Here is a 23,461-nt window from a genome sequence, read left to right as displayed (position 1 = left end):
TTTACCATGGTTCCACTTAATGATGTATTGGAACAGCTGGATCGAATTTTTCCTGCCGATATTTTAGAGCTGTTTAAGTGTTGTTTGACGACCACATACTTCAAGTGGAATGAACAGTTTTATGAGCAAACGGATGGCGTGGCTATGGGAAGCCCCCTAAGTCCCGTAATTGCAAACTTCTTTATGGAGAAATTCGAAGAACAGGCCTTAGGTACTGCCAGCAAGAAACCAAATGTATGGTTCCGATACGTGGATGACACGTTTGTGTTGTGGAGACATGGTAGGGAGGAACTAAGCCGGTTCCACGAACATCTGAACAGTGTAAACTCAAGAATTCAGTTTACAATGGAGGAGGAGGTAGACGGCAAACTACATTTCCTCGATGTGCTTGTGTTTAGAAACGAAAATGGTAGTTTGGGCCACTCAGTGTACCGCAAACCCACGCACACGGACCGTTATTTGCACCGGGATTCGAACCACCACCCACAACAGAAGCGGGGTGCTATCAAGACGTTAGCGGACAGGGCTAGAAATATTTGTGAACCTGAGTTGCTCGACGCTGAGATGGAACATCTCCACAATGCACTAACGAAGAACGGATATTCGTCCGCCGAAATAAAACGTGCGTTGAGGCAGCCACGCAGAAATCATACTGACGTACAGGCTACTGCAAAATCTAAGGTTTTCCTGCCGTTTGTTAAAAATGTAACGGAAAGAATAGGGAGGATCTTGACGAAGCGGAATATTACCGTAATTTACAAGCCCTCCAGGAAGATACAGGAATACCTTAGGCCTGCCAAGGACGCTCGCAAACCATTGGAAAAATCTGGAGTGTATAGGATCCCATGCAGCTGTGGTGATGTTTATGTGGGTACCACTAAAAGAACTGTTTCTAAACGTTTGGAAGAGCACAAGGGAAATTGTAGAAGAGGAGAAACAGAACGATCAGCTGTTGCGGAGCATGCTTTCCAGCCAGGGAACCACAATATTCGTTTCGAGGAGACGCAAGTACTAGCGGCTACGAGCGGATATTACGAAAGGCTCTACAGGGAGGCGATCGAAATCGCTAAACACCCAAATAATTTCAACAGAAAGGAGGAGGGCGTCAAATTAAACGGTATATGGATGCCGGTGTTAAAGAAGATGTGTACCACTCGTCCACTACTGGGTGATGGCAACGGCGATCGACGGCGACGGACAGCGGCCAATTGCACTGACGTTTTCAAAACACGTGACGTCACGCCGCGGCGCGGGGGCGCGCGGACACGGAATTTAGCGGCAGTCAGTAGCGAGCCAGTGTGTGTGTTGGACCTTCCATCAAGCTACGGACCCCCTTGAAGATGTCTCCCGCAGTCGGAGACGAAACGTTGGGAATCACCACAGCATTCATCAACCGACCACGGCATAACAGCCCGGATAATTATAATGGACATAATTATATCCCATGTTGAGAGCAAGAGGTTGCCTCGCTTCTCTGCCTAATGCTTCCTGTTCCGTCTCAACTGGCCGCTGCTCATATACTCCCAGTTGATAGTAGAGTTCTCCTTCATTGACCTTTTCGAACTGCCTCCAACTCACCATATCTGCCTTTCCGTAACGAAACGCTGCAGCTATCGTCCCTTCTTCCATCGACATGGGACCGTGTGACATGAGCAACTCCCTGCTTCATGTCTCCCAGCGACTACTACCATACTCCTAATTGTTTCTTGACGTAAAACAAATCGCAAAGCCAAGAATGAGTTACAAGACTTAAACGAAACTTGGTAGCCGTGTTCCTACTCCTGTTTCTAAGCTGTAGTAGTCGTGATTGTTACCTTCTCTTTGAGATTGAGTGTGGCGAGTTGATGTTAGTCAATAATGCCGTTAAGACGACACAGACTCCATTATCAGCACCCCACTGAGATTGAACGTGGTCGTGTAATAGCGCTATGAGAAGCTGGATGTTCCTTCTGCGATATGGCATAAATATTTGGCAGGAATGTTGCCACTGTACATGATCGCTGGCAGCGGTGGTCAGCAGAATGTTCGGCCGCAAGAAAACTGGGCTTCGGACGACCTCGTGCCTCTACTGAGAGGGAAGATCATCGTGTTCGGCGTGTGGCTGTGGCGCATTGCACTTCGTCTGCAGCATCAATATGACCAGCAGCTGACGCCACAGTGACATAAAGAATTGTTACAAATCGGTTACTATAAGGGTTGACAGAGCACTGAAAGACCTGAGTCGAAACAAGGCCCCCGGAGTAGACAACATTCCATTGGAACTACTGACGGCCTTGGGAGAGCCAGTCCCGACAAAACTCTACCATCTGGTGAGCAAGATGTATGAAACAGGCGAAATACCCTCAGACTTCAAGAAGAATATAATAATTCCAATCCCAAAGAAAGCAGGTGTGGACAGATGTGAAAATTACCGAACAATCAGTTTAATAAGCCACAGCTGCAAAATACTAACACGAATTCTTTACAGACGAATGGAAAAACTAGTAGAGGCCGACCTCGGGGAAGATCAGTTTGGATTCCGTAGAAATACTGGAACACGTGAGGCAATACTGACCCTACAACTTATCTTAGAAGAAAGATTAAGGAAAGGCAAACCTACGTTCCTAGCATTTGTAGACTTAGAGAAAGCTTTTGACAATGTTGACTGGAATACTCTCTTTCAAATTCTAAAGGTGGCAGGGGTAAAATACAGGGAGCAAAAGGCTATTTACAATTTGTATAGAAACCAGATGGCAGTTATAAGAGTCGAGGGGCATGAAAAAGAAGCAGTGGTTGGGAAGGGAGTAAGACAGGGTTGTAGCCTCTCCCCGATGCTATTCAATCTGTATATTGAGCAAACAGTAAAGGAAACAAAAGAAAAATTCGGAGTAGGTATTAAAATCCATGGAGAAGAAATAAAAACGTTGAGGTTCGCCGATGACATTGTAATTCTGTCAGAGACAGCAAAGGACTTGGAGGAGCAGTTGAACGGAATGGATAGTGTCTTGAAGGGAGGATATAAGATGAACATCAACAAAAGCAAAACGAGGATAATGGAATGTAGTCGAATTAAGTCGGGTGATGCTGAGGGTATTAGATTAGGAAATGAGACACTTAAAGTAGTAAAGGAGTTTTGCTATTTGGGGAGCAAAATAACTGATGATGGTCGAAGTAGAGAGGATATAAAATGTAGACTGCCGATGGCAAGGAAAGCGTTTCTGAAGAAAAGAAATTTGTTAACATCGAGTATAGATTTAAGTGTCAGGAAGTCATTTCTGAAAGTATTTGTATTGAGTGTAGCCATGTATGGAAGCGAAACATGGACGGTAAATAGTTTGGACAAGAAGAGAATAGAAGCTTTCGAAATGTGGTGCTACAGAAGAATGCTGAAGATTAGATGGGTAGATCACATAACTAATGAGGAAGTATTGAATAGGATTGGGGAGAAGAGAAGTTTGTGGCACAACTTGACCCTAAGAAGGGATCGGTTGGTAGGACATGTTCTGAGGCATCAAGGGATCACCAGTTTAGTATTGGAGGGCAGCGTGGAGGGTAAAAATCGTAGGGGGAGACCAAGAGATGAATACACTAAGCAGATTCAGAAAGATGTAGGTTGCAGTAGGTACTGGGAGATGAAGTAGCTTGCACAGGATAGAGTAGCATGGAAAGCTGCATCAAACCAGTCTCAGGACTGAAGACCACAACAACAACAACAAGGTCAGCTTCAAGCCAGACGTTCTGTAGCTTGCGTTCCGCTGACCCCAAACCATCGACATTTGCAATTTCAGTGGTGTCAAGCGAGAGCTTACTGAAGGGCAGAGTGTAAGTATGTTGGGTTTTTGATGAAAGCCTGTTCTGCATCGGTGCCAGTGATGGTCGTATGTTGATTGGAAGGAGACAAGTTGTCGGGCTATAGCCAACCCATCTGTATGCTACACACACTGGACCTAAACCTGTAGTTATGGTCTGGGGTGCGATTTCGTATGACAGCAGGAGCACACCCTGACTGCAAAACTGTACTCAGGCTGGTGACACGACCTGCATTTTAGGCGCCGATTTCCAAAATGATAACTCACGCCCACGTACCGCTGTTGCCACTCAACGTGCTCTTACATAGTGTCGACATATTGTCTCCGTCTGCTCGATCATCAAATCTGGCTCGAGCAAGTATGTAACATCATTGGACGACAACTCAAGCGTCAAGCACAGGTAGCATTAACTATCCCTGTATTGACCGACCAAGTGCAGCAGACATGAAATTCCACTCCAAAAACTTACATCCGGTACAGCAAAAGACGTAGCATGCACATTTGTATGCTTGCATTCAACATTCTGTCCGTTACATCGATTATTGCTATATCAGCATTTCACATTTGCAATGACTCATTTCGCGCTTACGTTAACTTGTGATCTTGCGTGTTGATCCCTTAAATACGTTAACTAGATAAACATGTTCCCGAAATTTCATTTCTGTACATTAATTATTTTTTGGCGTTGCGATTTTTTTCCATGAGTGTATTAGTGTTCCCCTTCACACACCGTTCAGAACTGCCTCAACTCCAATGCTTCTGACTGTCCGTAGCTGATGGCCCTCCATCTACATGTAACCTCTCCGACACTGAGAACTTTCTACGTCAGCCACGTCGATACCAAAAGAAGCGCGGCTAGCGTGCTATGCACTGCCGTGTGGCTGCAGCGATGAATTGTCTGCTGCTGTCCACAGGCCCAGGAGCTGCGTCCAAGAGATTGCTGCTATAGTTCTGGTCACCAAAGTGTCCGATGTCTGTGGCACTCGGCCACAGCTGACTCTGAAGTGGAGCCGCATTCACAGAACTTGCAGATACGTGCGCCTCCAACGGCGCCAGGAACACAAGAGCACTGCTTGTTCCACCACTAAGCGAGGAGGGAAAACTATTGTGCTGCAAACGCCAAATGAGGCCACATTTTATTCAGTTACCTGTGGTTTTTTCAGTTCTACCTCTAGACTCACTTTCGAGACTCAGTTAGCATGCTACTTAATTCTGTGAAAGTAATCTGTGAAATTTTGGAATAGATAAATATGTTCAAAAAGTAGTGGGGAATTTGTAATTTCGTTTAAGGTATCAATTCGATGAAAGCGATTTTTTTCTTTGCTGTATTGGGAAAAATGTCTTTGGAGCACGGTGGTATACATAGTATACCACCTTTTGAAAATTTTCTTGGCTCTTTGCACAGTGGTTTAACTGCACGACCACCACTCTAATATGCTCACCTAGTTCTCTACTTATCAGACAGATGGCACTCACTGCCTATAAGGAATCAGTTCCCGCCAAGAATTGCATAGATTACAACTGTGAAAGCTGCGTGCTGAGTTGTGCATGGTTTTTGCGTGTGAATAGTGGTTTATAACGAATTTCTTGTTGCGCCTGTGTTTTTTCCATATCTTGGACGTCACAGCTACGGTATGAACCCATGTATACATTCATATGCACAATCTTCCGTTATTTATATACAATTTATTTTGGTGGTATATTATTTGTACCACCGTGCATGTAGCAGTATTCTATTGCATTTCGTTTCCTAGTATAAAATTCGAAATCCTCCGCTACAAAGTTTAGTTTTTAATTGTGTTGTGACTTATTTTAGCTCTTTCTCCATTTTGTTTTGCTTACGTATTCTTTACTTGGATTCAGGCTGTTGTTTGAAAATGAAAATGTCAAGAAGAGGCTTACGAGATGAAGAAATCGAACGATTATTGTGTGAAATTCCATCAGACGAGGATTCCACTGTTGACACCACAGATGACGAATCTGATTATGAAGCAAGCATTGTTGCGGAGGCTATTGTGTCGTCTGAAGGCGAAGTTTCAGAGAGCGAGGAAGAAAGTGAGTCCACTCCGCCAAAACGCGCTGCTGACACAGCGCCAACTTGGGGACAACAATTCAATGCTACCTCAGGAATGCAGTTCGACAGTGAATCAGGACCAAGTGCTTTTATTAGGGACATTGATGATCCAGAACCTATCGATATATTCGAAAAAATATTTCCAAAAGAGCTAGTTGAGCTAATCGTTTTCCAAACAAATTTATATGCGACGCAATCTGGCAAGTCTTTCACTCCAACAACTGACAATGAAATACGAACTTTCCTGGGAATCAACATTTTGATGGGTATAAAGCGTATGCCAGCATACAGAGACTACTGGTCTAGTGCCCCAGAACTTCATGATCGTTATATTGCATCTCTGATGGCAGTAAATCGGTTTGGATGGTTACTGAGGAACATTCATCTGAATGATAACACATTGCATCCAGAAAAAGGACACCCAGGTTATGACAAACTGTACAAGCTGCGACCAGTGATCAAGATACTATCTGAATCTTTTTCCAAGTGTTACCAACCCAGCAAACACCTAGCAATTGATGAGTCAATGATCAAATTCAAAGGCCGCAACAGTATGAAACAATACATGAGAGATAAACCCATAAAGCGTGGTTACAAAGTGTGGATGCTGTGTGACAAGACCTCTTACAACTTGAAATTTGATATTTACACCGGAAAAGTAGGTGACACAGTGCAAACAGGCCTTGGGGAGCATGTAGTGCTGAGTTTGTCCTCTGAACTCGTAAATAAAGGCCATTATCTTTATTTCGACAACTATTTCAATAGCTATAACTTGTTGGCTGGTTTACAGCAGAGAAACATATATGCCTGTGGGACAGTTCAACCAACAAGGAAACATTTACCCAAATTAAAAACAGACAAAGAATTAAGCAGAGGTGAATTTGACTGGAGGGTCAGCAACTGTGGCATCCTCTACTTGAAGTGGAAAGATAAGAGAGCTGTTCATCTCCTTTCAAATTTTCACAGTCCTGAAGTTACTACAGTGACTCGCCGTGAAAGAGATGGTTCACGCATAGAGCTACCTTGTCCTCAAGCAGTGATGGATTACAATGCACACATGAACAATGTCGACAAGTTCGACCAACTGAAAAAATCATATGAAATAAGCCGGAGAAGTAAAAAGTGGTGGCACCGAATATTCTTTCACCTGCTTGATGTCAGTATCGTCAACAGCTATATAATTTGGAAGGAACTAGGCGATAGAGAAAAAATGACTGCCAAAGTCTTCAGGATGAGTATCCTGCAAAGCTTAGTAACCCAGAAAACACCATTGAGGCCATCTAGACTTCATGAGAGTCAAGTCCACGTAAAGAAAAACAAGCCATATGTTTCCTCACGCCAGCGTCTCGACAATTCATCCCACCAGCCAGAGCGTACTACCGCCAGACGTTGTGCGAAATGCAGTACAAAAAAGAAGCAAGTGCGCACTTTCTGGATGTGCGCTGAATGCAAAGTGCCTTTGTGCCTTAGCAAAACAAAAAGGTGCTTTCAAGATTTTCACAAAAAGGAATAAGAAACATATTTTATTTGTAAGGTTTGTAATTTGATTTTGTATTGTAAATGACCAATTGCCAGAAATAAAATTATTTTACATTAATTATACTAATTATTACTGCTTAGAGTAGAATTTAAAGGTGAGTTACAAGCACAAACCAAGATATCTCAAAAACTTTAGGTACGGCCCTAAGTGGCATGGTGGTATATTATATATACCACCATCTAAAACCAAAATCAATACAATAAAAAATTTTAATTCATGTTTTCCTTTATTAGCAACCCCACCAGACATAGAAAATGCATGTTTTATTAAAAAATTAATTAAACATAAAATCTGTGCATCAAAGAGTTAAAGCATCTGTACAGAGTTAGTCATATCGAATGTTTAGTCCGTTGTCACAGTCAAAAAGGTGACATGTGTTTTAGTGATAGTAGCTATTACTGCTTTTGCGTAAAGAAAGATTAAAGAATTTGATTTAAAATTTGCTAAAACGGAATAAAAATGAGCGAAGTTTTGGAAGCTTAAATATCGCTTCTGGTGCGTCCAGTGTGAGCAATGCAGGTGTTTTCGAGTGGTATAAGTGCTTCGGAGAAGGTCATGAAGACGTTGAAGATGGCGAGCGCGCTTCAGGCATTAGTGATCATCAACCGATGAAATCGTGTAAAAAATAAAAGAACTGACAGCAAACGGCCGCCGAATTACAATCAGAGATTTTCTGATGACGTTAACGTATCGTATCATAACAGTCGCGAATGCAAGTTGCTGAGGAGTCTAGAGATGAAATCAACAGCTGTGCAGAACTACAGAAACGGTGTGTGATAACAAGTGATGAAACATAGGTTTATTGATAAGACGCAAAAGAAGGGTTCAGTCGTTCCAGTGGAAGCAATTTCGATCACCAAGACCGAAAGAAGCTCGACAGGCACAGTCTAATGTGAACCTCGTGCTGACTGCGTCTCTCGATTTAAATGGCATATTTCAGTACGAGTTCCTTCTAAAAGATCGAATCCTCATTAAGGTGTGCTATTTACTAGTTCAAAGCCGTTCACGTCAGAAACAAATTCACGATCTAAGGCCTGTGGGCCTTAGCATGATACACAACCTATAAAAATAACATTTTAGGGAAGTTTCCTGGTTAAAAGCCTATAGCGCTACAGCTAATATTTATTTTTTAACTGTGAAATTTTACTCTATGCTATGTGATTAAATGAATTAATAGTGTTAAAAACTGAAAAAAATAATTAATAAAGTATTCAGCACGCCTCATTAACTTTAGTATAAGAATTACATAATTTAAAAAAATGTTGAGAGTCTTATCCACACAAAAATCAGTATTTCTGTTTTAAAAATGAGTACTTGTAAGTATAAGCAAATATGTTTATTAGACAAATACCAGAAAAGCATGTAGAGTATAAAACAGTATCTAATTTCAAATGTATTTAATTCAAATACAATACGTTCCAGTAGTGTCTAGACAACGAATGACGTTATCTCAAAATCGCTTAGCCCAGCCTCAAGAAGTCAACAATCTACGACAGTTGCTACACCCCTCAGGAAAAAAAAAAGTTGACACTCACTCTCAGCTTGTGATGTTAAAATTGACATTCTCTGTAAATGTATGTGGCAATGTTTTACAAATCTGCTGTGATATGTTGATATCTTGGGCAAATGCTACAATTTTGCTATGTCAGGGGCAACTCGTTACAATTTTGCTATAACACAGTGATGGCTATCTTGTTACAATTTTTGCCTCAACATCATGATAGATCGAGCAATTGCTTACAATTTTGCTGTAACATGACGATTTAAGAGCACTTTGTTAGAATTTTACTGTAACCTGCTAATGCATATGGCAACTTATAATTTTGCTACAACAATTCGTTACAACTGCAAGCAACATTCGTGATGTATGAAGTAATTTGTTACAGTCGGCTGTAATATTTTGACATATGGTATTATCTGTTTTAATTCTGCTGTAGTATAAAGGTGGACAGTGCAATTGGTTACAATTTTGATGCAAAATAGTGGTGTAAGGGCTAATGTTGCATGTGATCTCCAGCTGTCATGGTTAGATGTCGGAGAACTTGGCAACTTTTATAGGCGTCTGTGCGCCACCACCGTACATTGGCCTTGCCGGCACCTGTGCCCCCGTCTCCTGGCGTCCCCAAGACAGCCGTACCAGTTGCTGAGAGGTCAGAGAGACTGGCACCGTGACCGCCCAGCTGTCAACCATTCAGTTTACATGGGGGAAACAATCGCCTTGTGCAAACATTCGACATATTTGGTCTTCTTTGATTTCTACATAATAATCGGGAGTACTCGCAACACTTGCGATCACAAAGGCTGGCCAACACTTACTGAGCATTAGTCGCTATTCACCCAGCCAAAGGGCGACATGGTTAGGCCAACTACACCCTCGTATCCCGTCGGACCAGTTCGGGAGTCTCCGTGGTGGCTCACTCTTTAACCTGGAAATGTTCTTTCGTTCCAGTCACCGGCTACCTCCGCTGTGCACACGGACATCAAGGAGAGTCATCCTAGGAAACCAGCCACATAAATATTAGTTTAACTACAGTTAAATATTATGATGTAGCACTAATCAGTTGAAATTCAACAACGAGGGAAAATTCAAAAATACATCCTCCTAATGACTCTGGCTCTGGAAATACCCTTGTCCTCCTTATGATTGGACGTAATTTTCCATATAAAATCTTTCATACCCCTTACGGCTATCAAAGTGTTGAAATGTATACCTCTCTTACGACCAAAGATGATCCAAGATAGATGAAGACATAGCGCAGTTGAGCTGAAATTTGAAATTCTCGCTGCCATTTTCATATAATTTCAGGGTAACGGATTTCCCACCAAACTACACAAATTTTCCAATATCCGCCAATAGGAGGCAAGGAAAATCCAGGAAGGGGAAACGTAGGGCTTGCAAACGGGGCGTTTGCGGGATCGAATCCCAGATAGCCCCAGAATTTCTCACCAAGTTTGCAGAGAGAAAGACCTTTAAAGTGCTTTAAAAAACACACTTAGCAGACCTGTATGTGGATGGGAATTACACATCCATGACGGCACAAATTCCTGACGAAATTTCAAATTGCAACTATCATTTTATATACCACTACTTCCAGTCTTGACATGAAATAGTTGATTGAACAATTTATTGTTTCCGATATTGATATTTCGAGCACACTCCAGTCACGCCCCTACCTTTCTCCTGCAATTTATTGAAGACGTAGCGCAGTTGAGCTGAAATTTGAAGTTCTCATTGCCATTTTCATATAATTCCAGCGTAATGGATTTCCCACCAAATTACATAACTGTCTCAATATCCGCCAATAGGAGGCAAGGATAATCCATAAGAAGGAAAAGTACGGCCTGGAAACCGGGCGTTTGCGGGATCGAATCCCAGACAGTCCCACAATTTCCCACCAAATATGCCATTCATATGTGCCTAGTATCCAACAACAGGAAGGAAGGAAAAACTCTCCCACAAGGAGGGTATGGAGGCAATTAATTATTGAGTCAATCTGGATGAGTGGGGGTAGCGCTAATGGGCTACTTCCAAGACATTCAAAGCCCAGCAATTTGAGTAGGGCTGGAGTTTACCAGGTACCCTCTACACTGTTCTGGACAAAAGAGGGGTTAGTGCGGTTTCTTGTGGCATGTAACAGATGCTCACTGTTCAGGAAGAATCTACTTGAGAGAGAGAGAGAGAGAGAGAGAGAGAGAGAGAGGAGAGGGAAGGAGAGAGAAGAAGGGAGCAGAGAGAGAGAGACAGAGAGAGAGAGAGAGAGAGCAGGAATTTCGCAGATATCAATGTCAAAGAGCTGCCACCACCTGATGCTTTGTCTGACAGGAAGTAAGCAAAGAGGCAAGGGATATGGGAGGTGGGATTGGAAGAAGTTGGGATGGGTATGTTGCTTATCCCAGCGTATTCTGCTGATGTTATTGTGAACTTACTCAACTGCATAGCAGGGTGAGGACATAGTGCAACTAGCTCCACTGAGTTATTATGGATGATGTGTGTTTGGGAACAAAAAGGAAAGTGAGTCTGGTCTCAAATATCGATGACACCCAACATCCACTGTCACACATTCCTCTGCAGGCGATCAGAGCCTCCCAGTCCAGCACTTGGGACACAAAGGATTGCCGTCGGTATGGCGCAAGTGGCCAATTCCAGCACATTGCAAGACGTGATCTCCTGACCAGCATGGTTCTTGGGATCTCTGAAGTCAGCTGATAAAGAGATGGGAAAGTTTTTCTTTCACCCAATATGAGGTGCAGTGACGCTTTTAAGAGAGCTTTTTTCTGCAAACCTCAATATTTCGCACAGTCAACCAATTTTATGAGATATTTTGTGCCAAAAATGCAAATGAACTGTAGCAGTCAATCATACATGCCTCAATATATCTGTGGAACCAATGGGTTGTAGGTTCGATGTAGTAATGATTTTGACCTAAATGCATCAGTATCCACCAATAGGACATAAGGTGACACCATAAGAATGGAGGTACAGCTGTTGAGCTATTTTCGATTAAGGAGGAACTCTGTCTCCCACAAACTGATTGAACAAAGAATATGCAAATTGAATCGATATCGATATTGATTTGAATCTCGTTTCTGGAGATCCTTCCTCCCCAGGACAGACTGGGTCTTTTTCCCGCCAACTTATAGATGAGGGAGGGGAGGGGTGAAGAGGCATTGGGAGGAAAGGGCTGGAAGATATCCCAGGATAGGGTAAAAGAAGCTCAGATGTGAACTGGGGAGCGATGACAAAAAAAATGTTACTTTTCCCAGAGGTGTGGGGGAGGAGTTGAGGTTTTCAGGAGGATGGATTATACCCAGGTGTCCATAAATCAGCCCGCAGGGGCTCATAAATTAATAAGCATAGCAACTGGTTAAGGGGATGGGGTCAATTTGCCCTGAATGATACAATGCCCTGAATGTAAGCAACCCACACAAACCAAATGACTCAGGACAGGCTTTAGCCTACTACTTGCAATAAAAATGGCTCTGAGTACTATGGGACTTAACATCTATGGTCATCAGTCCCCTAGAACTTAGAACTACTTAAACCTAACTAACCTAAGGACGTCACACAACACCCAGTCATCACGAGGCAGAGAAAATCCCTGACCTCGCCGGGAATCGAACCCGGGAACTCGGGCGTGCTACTTGCAATAGCTTGCGTGTCTGCAATAAGTCGCCCAGCATTTCCCCCTAGCTGGCAGTCTAACTATCATTGACACAGGCAGTCATTTTCCGGGAGTTACCAAGAGCAGAACTTGGACGACTTTTTACGTTCTGCCAGTGATACCATCCTGGGGTGTAACAGAATGAATACTTTTTCTGTTCTGAAAATAACGAAAATCAGCTCGCTTAAGGATGAACAATTCCAGTTGCATGAGTATCAGTTTAGCAGCGTTTGACCATGTTATCCTTTGTATAACGCATCTCACTTCCAGTTTTGTATTCTGTGTGTATATTCAGCGAATAACATAGCGAAAATTCTGACGTCTGCGACAAGTGTTTAACGACAACAGTTGCTGAATTAACACAACGACTTGGTTGGTTTTAAATATGGAAGTATGTACTTTTCCATGTGGAAACAGAAACAGCTGCTGGTGAGTAGTTCAACGACATAGCACGTGTACACTTCATCAAATGTAAACTACTGTTCCGTTGTCGGGAAAAGATGTCCTGGAACAGCCTCCCCTACTGCAACACATGTATGCAAACACATAACTCACAGCTCGTGTTTGTACCTGTGCGTTTGACGCCCGTTACTCTTTGCTTTGCCACTGTGCTCATACAACAACTTGCTCGGAAAGCCATTCCGAACTTGAGGGTGCATATGGCAGATGAAAATCTGTAGAGTTTTCGTTTATGACAAAAGTCGCTGATGTCTTAAAGGAGCGGTATGATTGTATGGTTGAAGGGGCCACGGGTCGTGCTAAGTCCTCACGATTTGTCTCTGCAAACATTGTAAAAATACACTCCTGGAAATGGAAAAAAGAACACATTGACACCGGTGTGTCAGACCCACCATACTTGCTCCGGACACTGCGAGAGGGCTGTACAAGCAATTATCACACGCACGGCACAGCGGACACACCAGGAACCGCGGTGTTGGCCGTCGAATGGCGCTAGCTGCGCAGCATTTGTGCACCGCCGCCGTCAGTGTCAGCCAGTTTGCCGTGGCATACGGAGCTCCATCGCAGTCTTTAACACTGGTTGCATGCTGCGACAGCGTGGACGTGAACCGTATGTGCAGTTGACGGACTTTGAGCGAGGGCGTATAGTGGGCATGCGGGAGGCCGGGTGGACGTACCGCCGAATTGCTCAACACGTAGGGCGTGAGGTCTCCACAGTACACCGATGTTGTCGCCAGTGGTCGGCGGAAGGTGCACGTGCCCGTCGACCTGGGACCGGACCGCAGCGACGCACGGATGCACGCCAAGACCGTAGGATCCTACGCAGTGCCGTAGGGGACCGCACCGCCACTTCCCAGCAAATTAGGGACACTGTTGCTCCTGGGGTATCGGCGAGGACCATTCGCAACCGTCTCCATGAAGCTGGGCTCACGCCCCAACATCGTGCAGCCCGCCTCCAGTGGTGTCGCGACAGGCGTGAATGGAGGGACGAATGGAGACGTGTCGTCTTCAGCGATGAGAGTCGCTTCTGCCTTGGTGCCAATGATGGTCGTATGCGTGTTTGGCACCGTGCAGGTGAGCGCCACAATCAGGATTGCATACGACCGAGGCACACAGGGCCAACACCCGGCATCATGGTGTGGGGAGCGATCTCCTACACTGGCCGTACACCACTGGTGATCGTCGAGGGGACACTGAATAGTGCACGGTACATCCAAACCGTCATCGAACCCATCGTTCTACCATTCCTAGACCGGCAAGGGAACTTGCTGTTCCAACAGGACAATGCACGTCCGCATGTATCCCGTGCCACCCAACGTGCTCTAGAAGGTGTAAGTCAACTACCCTGGCCAGCAAGATCTCCGGATCTGTCCCCCATTGAGCATGTTTGGGACTGGATGAAGCGTCGTCTCACGCGGTCTGCACGTCCAGCACGAACGCTGGTCCAACTGAGGCGCCAGGTGGAAATGGCATGGCAAGCCGTTCCACAGGACTACATCCAGCATCTCTACGATCGTCTCCATGGGAGAATAGCAGCCTGCATTGCTACGAAAGGTGGATATACACCGTACTAGTGCCGACATTGTGCATGCTCTGTTGCCTGTGTCTATGTGCCTGTGGTTGTGTCAGTGTGATCATGTGATGTATCTGACCCCAGGAATGTGTCAATAAAGTTTCCCCTTCCTGGGACAATGAATTCACGGTGTTCTTATTTCAATTTCCAGGAGTGTATATTAAGAAACTGGTTGCATGAAGAATAACATAATCGTATTGAATACCCATACTGGATACCCCTTGGCCATCCTTCCTAACCTTGTTCAGCACCTACATTTCTAACCTATCTTGAGCAATACTTCTCATTTTATATGATTTTTACTTGACACCATTGACCTCAGAGAACACTGTCTGATGTTGCTCGTTCAGGTAATAATCAATCTAGTCATTGTAGACCTTGAAAAGCAAATATACACTGGAACGAAATTTTCACATTATAGCTGAATGTGCGCTGATATGGAACTCCCTGACAGATTGAAACTCCGTGTCGGACAGCGATTCGAACTCGGTACCTCTGCCTATCGCAGTAGTACTCTATTACCAATCTCACTGTCGCTCACCATAGAGCCAGACAGCCTGGACCAACTGTCCTGGGTGTCATTTCTTTTCACATCAAGGTCCCTTGGCTGTCATCCGTGGAGCCTTTACATCCTACGTCCCGTTTTGTTGCCCATCATGGCAAGCTATCTTGTGCTTGCATTTCTGCAAAATAATGCCCGTCCGCTCACGGCGAGACTTTCTACAGCTCGTCTTCGTACCCGCCAAATTCCACCTTTTCCAGCACGTTCGCGTGATCTCTTCCCAAGTGAGAACAGGTGGATCATTATAGACAAAAACCCTCCAACCATCTCGGGATTTTGACGATTTAACACATGATTTTGACAAAATTTGGCACAATGTCACTCAGGACGACATCCAAGACCTCTAACAATAAAAGCCAAGACTAATAACGCTTGAATAAGGATTAGAGATAGACCAACGCTTTACTGACTTCCTCCATTGGTGAAACTCTTTGTCTTCAAAAAATCATTCAAATTTTCTGAACATGTGGTCATTTGTTTGTCTGTTGATGTACTTCACACTTATCGATTTCCGTTCCATTCAGACAATTTCGTCGTGGTGTGTCGGTTTTTTTGTGTATTTCAGAATATAGAGTACTTGTAAACAATGATACTAAAACTTATTTCCTCCTCTGTGTTGTCTCAATTGAAAAGTTTGTGTCTGTCCGTTACCAGCCGATTGAAGCCGTTGCACTCAGTAGTCGGTTCTGAAAGTAATTTTCAGGACAATCTCAGAGAAATTCGTCTGGCTCCAGTTATAATCGCATAACTCTCCCACGTTAAACTGACAAAGCAGATTATGCCCACGTAATAACAGCATGATCAGGAAAATTACCCACGATTTTCCCTAACAAGTGTTTCTGAAATACTGTCTCACTTATAAAAGCAGCAGATTTTTTTGTCACCTTTGATGCTTGTTACATCGAGATTACTTGAAATTCGTAATCTTAATACTCTCACTAGATATCGTTGTATTTCTTTAGAGGCGTAAATATGCCTTCACTACAGGCGTCTAGCCTATTCTTGTGATACATATCACGATCTGAATATAAAATTTCGCTGGTGTTCAGGTCTGATTTGCGTTTACATATTATTTATTATTCAATGTGATCATTATTACTTTTCATAGATGAAAGTCTTGATTAATTATCAGTAACTTTTTTGAAATTTAACAAAAGTCCAAACCAAACTTAATTAAAATATTATAAAGTTTCTTATGGAAGCATGGACCTTTCGAATATTATCTACTGAAGACTTGAGAGTCACTGAACTTAAAATTCGATGGAAAAAGCTGCCTATAGTCTTGGAACTCATAAATCCAGTGAAGCAATAGTCAAAGAGTTTAAGAAAACAATTATAACACATGCCATATGTTGTGTACACAGTTCTGCGTAGTCAGCGCGTACACAACTTTCCCACTAGAGCGCGCCCCGCTAAGCACAACAGCGCAGGCACAGCGCTCGTCCATCTTTACACTGCCTTAGTGACGGACCAAATTCTGCTTCCGCCGATCCACATATTAATATGTGACGCAGCCAATGAGATTGCTGCTAACGTAGAACCTTTTCTCCTCGCAGATCACACTCGCGCAGTGATACATGAATGTGCGAGGTATTATAACGAGTGTACAGACCTCCGATTAGTCAGTCTCCATTTGTCTGCACCACTCTGTACCAGTCTATATTAGTCTGTACCAGTCATTAGTCAAGTTTCAGTCTGCGCCTAATAAGATTATCATATTCCTGTACATAGCCATGAAGAGAAATGAATAGACACTTCGTCAAGTATCAGAGATATGTGGGAATAAGATTAACGTACCAAGACCAAAGGAACTTCAGATTGTCAGTTGTAAACAGCATACAGAATCAAGTTACGAAATGTCTACGCTTTTTATTACACTCCTGGAAATTGAAATAAGAACACCGTGAATTCATTGTCCCAGGAAGGGGAAACTTTATTGACACATTCCTGGGGTCAGATACATCACATGATCACACTGACAGAACCACAGGCACATAGACACAGGCAACAGAGCATGCACAATGTCGGCACTAGTACAGTGTATATCCACCTTTCGCAGCAATGCAGGCTGCTATTCTCCCATGGAGACGATCGTAGAGATGCTGGATGTAGTCCTGTGGAACGGCTTGCCATGCCATTTCCACCTGGCGCCTCAGTTGGACCAGCGTTCGTGCTGGACGTGCAGACCGCGTGAGACGACGCTTCATCCAGTCCCAAACATGCTCAATGGGGGACAGATCCGGAGATCTTGCTGGCCAGGGTAGTTGACTTACACCTTCTAGAGCACGTTGGGTGGCACGGGATACATGCGGACGTGCATTGTCCTGTTGGAACAGCAAGTTCCCTTGCCGGTCTAGGAAAGGTAGAACGATGGGTTCGATGACGGTTTGGATGTACCGTGCACTATTCAGTGTCCCCTCGACGATCACCAGTGGTGTACGGCCAGTGTAGGAGATCGCTCCCCACACCATGATGCCGGGTGTTGGCCCTGTGTGCCTCGGTCGTATGCAGTCCTGATTGTGGCGCTCACCTGCACGGCGCCAAACACGCATACGACCAACATTGGCACCAAGGCAGAAGCGACTCTCATCGCTGAAGACGACACGTCTCCATTCGTCCCTCCATTCACGCCTGTCGCGACACCACTGGAGGCTAGCTGCACGATGTTGGGGCGTGAGCGGAAGACGGCCTAACGGTGTGCGGGACCGTAGCCCAGCTTCATGGAGACGGTTGCGAATGGTCCTCGCCGATACCCCAGGAGCAACAGTGTCCCTAATTTGCTGGGAAGTGGCGGTGCGGTCCCCTACGGCACTGCGTAGGATCCTACGGTCTTGGCGTGCATCCGTGCGTCGCTGCGGTCCGGTCCCAGGTCGACGGGCACGTGCACCTTCCGCCGACCACTGGCGACAACATCGGTGTACTGTGGAGACCTCACGCCCCACGTGTTGAGCAATTCGGCGGTACGTCCACCCGGCCTCCCGCATGCCCACTATACGCCCTCGCTCAAAGTCCGTCAACTGCACATACGGTTCACGTCCACGCTGTCGCGGCATGCAACCAGTGTTAAAGACTGCGATGGAGCTCCGTATGCCACGGCAAACTGGCTGACACTGACGGCGGCGGTGCACAAATGCTGCGCAGCTAGCGCCATTCGACGGCCAACACCGCGGTTCCTGGTGTGTCCGCTGTGCCGTGCGTGTGATCATTGCTTGTACAGCCCTCTCGCAGTGTCCGGAGCAAGTATGGTGGGTCTGACACACCGGTGTCAATGTGTTCTTTTTTCCATTTCCAGGAGTGTATTTTAATAAATGTGTGTGAAAATTAATCAAGTTCTGTTTGAAGTTGGTCACCGTCAATCTGCTACTTTAAGCGTGCAAGTGGCATTTCTATCGTCTGACCTAACAGCAGAAGGTAAACACGCCACGATAAGACCACGAGACATATTGCTGACACTCGCCTACTTCGTTAGAGCGACAAGTCAAATAAACTGATGGTGTGTGTACTGAAGGTCTTACAGTATGCACAAAACATCATACAAGCTACAAATGAAAGGACTATTGAAGTGCTGGAGCAATGGAACGTCAACACAGACTCTAACTTACATATCAAGAGGATAGAGCTCAGTAGGTTTACCATACAAGAGACGGAAACACATGTGACAGGCCACTAGGCTTATAACTAGACAGGCGATGATGATGATGATGATATGATGACGGAGGAAACACAATAATCTTGCAAGGATCGACTTAGTGCACCTGGACTGATGAACGCTGTGTACGTACACGAAGTGGAAAGAACGCTAAAAGAAAAAGGTCGAACTGCTCATGTTAAATGAGAGACAAATGCAGATTAATAACCGCTTCGTAACAAACAATACTAGAGGAATCTGCCCCATACCTGCTGTCACGTTTAGAAAGACGAAGTACTTAATCACTTTAATTTTTAGGATTCACGTGGCCCAACTATGGTCATAAAGCAGAATGGTCCGCTATCGGATTTTAGTTCACTCAGAAGACAATGGCAAATGAATCGCTAGTACCCATTAGCCCAATCGATTATGCTCAAAATTCCGAGAACTATTTTCGGATAAACGGAGGCAGCAGCTGATTTTGCAGGCGACAGCAACCAGGAATGCCCGTCCTTCCGGAAAAGTCAGCCCCACCCCTTTCCGCGTTCGGTGAATAAAACGGAACGCGCAGTGGCGCTGCTTCCGCTCAATAGAACTTCTGCGGTGGCTGCGGCCCCATCTCGCATTATTCTGCTCTGTTTAACTCAGATATACCTGATAGAGTTTACAACTTAGGTAGTTTTCTCTCACGTAAAACGGAATGGCTGCTCTACATCTTCCGCGAAAGACCGACATTGTTCTTCTTACATCCTGTGCGTTGCTAGGAAGTCAAAAGGCATACCCTCCTACACTCCAGAGATCTGAACCCAAATTTACACTGTAAACTGGAACAAACAATCTATATTGTCTTACTTCGTTTCACTGATGACAATAAAAATGACATGGTTTGAACGATTTATTTTAAGTGATGAAAATACTGCATAAACAAGACTGATCAGTTCTGAATTCGTTTTCTTTCTGTGTTTCAATAAAATATTTCTCAATCCTATTTAGCAACTCTCGTTTATACAGCCTTGCCAAATATTGAAAGTCCATTTAAGATTCATACACACAAAAAAGATTTATGACAGAACACCCTAAATAAGTTATGGCTGAGCATGGACGGTAATTGTGTTCACATTAAAGCAGATACAGCCATAAATTGATGATGCATCAGTTCAGTAGAGGTGGGTAATTGTATTATCAGAGGAGTTACTACTTAGGAAAGGCCTTCCACAGAGTTGTTAACGAGAGCCTCTGTCATTTAAAATTTACCTGCAAGAGGTATTAAAGACAATACAGAAATAAGTATAGCCCGATGGTGGTAGATGACAAATAATACTATCTATTATTCGCATGTAACCAAGTATCCCCCCCCCCCCCCCCATGAACCATGAACCTTGCCGATGGTGGGGACGCTTGCGTGCCTCAACGATATAGATAGCCGTACCGTAGGTGCAACCACAACGGAGGGGTATCTGTTGAGAGGCCAGACAAACGTGTGGTTCCTGAAGAGGGGCAGCATCCTTTTCAGTAGTTGCAGGGGCAACAGTCTGGATGATTGACTGATCTGGACTTGTAACACTAACCAAAACGGCCTTGCTGTGCTGGTACTGCGAACGGCTGAAAGCAAGGGGAAACTACAGCCGCAATTTTTCCCGAGGGCATGCAGCTTTACTGTATGGTTAATGATGATGGCGTCTTCTTGGGTAAAATATTCCGGAGGTAAAATACTCCCCATTCGGATATCCGAGTGGGACTACTCAAGAGGACGTCGTTATCCGGAGAAAGAAAACTGGCGTTCTACGGATCGAAGTGTGGAATGTCAGATCCCTTAATCGGGCAGGTAGGATAGAAAATTTAAAAAGGGAAATGGGTAGGTTGAAGTTAGATATAGTGGGAATTAGTGACGTTCGGTGGAAGGAGGAACAAGACTTTTGGTCAGGTGAATACAGGGTTATAAATACAAAATCAAATAGGGGTATGCAGGAGTAGGTTTAATAATGAATAAAAAAAAATAAGAGTCCAAGTAAGCTACTACAAACAGAATAGTGAACGCATTATTCTGGCCATTATTCTTGGACTACAGTAGTCCAAGTTTATATGCCAACTAGCTCTGCAGATCACGAAGAAATTGGTGAAATGTATGATGAGATAAAAGAAATTATTCAGGTAGTGAAGAGAGCCGAAATTTTGATAGTCATGGGTGACAGGAATTCAATAGTAGGAAATGGTAGAGAAGGAAACATAGTAGGTTAATATGGATTTGGGCTAAGAAATGAAAGCGGTAGCCGCCTGGTAGAATTTTGCACAGAGCATAACTTAATCATAGCTAACACTTGGTTCAAGAATCATAAAAGAAGGTTGTATACATGGAAGAACCCTGGAGATACTAGAAGGTATCAGATAGATTATATAATGGTAAGACAGATAATCAGGGACCAGGTTTTAAATTGTAAGACATTTCCAGGGGCAGATGTGGACTCCGACCCGATCTATACGTTATGAACTGTAGATTAAAACTGAACAAACTGCAAAAAGGTGGGAACTTAAGCAGATGGGACCTGGATAAACTGAAAGAACCAGAGGTTGTACAGAGTTTCAGGAAGAGCATAAGGGATCAATTGACAGGAATGGGGGAAAGAAATACAGTAGAAGAAGAATGGATAGCTCTGAGGGATGAAATAATCAAGGCAGCAGAGGATCAAGTAGGTTAAAAGATGAGGGCTAGTAGAAATTCTTGGGTAACAGAACAAGTATTGAATTTAATTGATGAAAGGAGAAAATATAAAAATGCACTAAATGAAGCAGGCAAAAAGGAATACAAACGTCTCAAAAATGAGATCGACAGGAAGTGCAAAATGGCTAAGCAGGGATGGATAGAGGACAAATGTAAGGATGTAGAGGCTTATCTCACTAGGGGTAAGATAGATACTGCCTACAGGAAAATTAAAGAGACCTTTGGAGAAAAAAGAACCACTTGCATGAATATCAAGAGATCAGATGGAAACCCAGTTTTAAATAAAGAAGGGAAAGCGGAAAGGTGGAAGGAGTATATAGAGGGTCTATACAAGGACGACGTACTTGAGGACAATATTATGGAAATCGAAGAGGATGTAGATGAATATGAAATGGGAGATATGTTACTGCGTGTAGAGTTTGACAGAGCACTGAAAGACCTGAGTCGAAACAAGGCCCCGGGAGTAGACAACATTCCATTAGCACTACTGACAACCTTGGGAGAGCCAGTCCTGACAAAACTCTACCATCTGGTGAGCAATACGTATGAGACAGGCGAAATACCTTCGGACTTCAAGAAGAATATAATAATTCCAACCCCAAAGGAAGAAGGTGTAGACAGATGTGAAAATTACCGAACTATCAGTTTAATAAGTCACAGCTGCAAAATACTAACGCGAATTCTTTACAGACGAATGGAAAAACTAGTAGAAGCCGACCTCGGGGAAGATCAGTTTGGATTCCGTAGAAATACTGGAACACGTGAGGCAATACTGACCTTACGACTTATCTTAGAAGAAAGATTAAGGAAAGACAAACCTACGTTTCTAGCATTTGTAGACTTAGAGAAAGCTTTTGACAATGTTGACTGGAATACTCTCTTTCAAATTCTGAAGGTGGCAGGGGTAAAATACAGGGATCGAAAGGCTATTTACAATTTGTACAGAAAGCAGATGGCAGTTATAAAAGTCGAGGGACATGAAAGGGAAGCAGGGGTTGGGAAGGGAGTGAGACAGGGTTGTAGCCTCTCCCAGATGTTATTCAATCAGTATATTGAGCAAGCAGTAAAGGAAAGAAAAGAAAAGTTCGGAGTAGGTATTAAAATCCATGGAGAAGAAATTAAAACTTTGACGTTCGCCGATGACATTGTAATTCTGTCAGAGACAGCAAAGGACTTGGAAGAGCAGTTGAACGGAATGGACAGAGTCTTGAATGGAGGGTATAAAATGAACATCAACAAAAGCAAAACGAGGATAATGGTATGTAGTCGAATTAGGTCGGGTGATGCTGAGGGAATTAGATTAGGAACTGAGACACTTAAAGTAATAAAGGAGTTTTGCTATTTGGGGAGCAAAATAACCGATGATGGTCGAAGTAGAGAGGATATAAAATGTAGACTGGCAATGGCAAGGAAAGCGTTTCTGAAGAAGAAAAATTTGATAACATCAGGTATAGATTTAAATGTCAGGAAGTCATTTCTGAAAGTTTTTGTATGGAGTGTAGCCATGTATGGAAATGAAATGTGGACGATTAATAGTTTGGACAAGAAAAGAATAGAAACTTTCGAAATGTGGTGCTACAGAAGAATACTGAAGATTAGATGAGTAGATCACATAACTAATGAGGAGGTATCGAATAGAATTGGGGAGAACGGGAGTTTGTGGCACAACTTGACTAGAAGAAGGGATCGGTTGGTAGGACGTGTTCTGAGGCACCAAGGGATCACCAATTTAGTATTGGAGGGCAGCGTGGAGGGAAATAATCGTAGAGGGAGACCAAGAGATAAATACACTAAGCAGATTTAGAAGGATGTAGGCTCCAGTAGGTACTGGGAGATGAAGAAGCTTGCACAGGATAGAGTAGCATCGAGAGCTGCATCAAACCAGTCTCAGGACTGAAGACCACAACAACAACAACAACCAAGTATAGCAGTAATTCCCTATTGAACAGTTGCCTG

The sequence above is a fragment of the Schistocerca cancellata genome, chromosome 5, assembly GCF_023864275.1.
Source record: "Schistocerca cancellata isolate TAMUIC-IGC-003103 chromosome 5, iqSchCanc2.1, whole genome shotgun sequence".
Classification (NCBI taxonomy): Eukaryota; Metazoa; Arthropoda; class Insecta; order Orthoptera; family Acrididae; genus Schistocerca; species Schistocerca cancellata.
The sequence above is the reverse complement of the archived record's forward strand: the minus strand, read 5'-3'. Positions refer to the sequence as shown.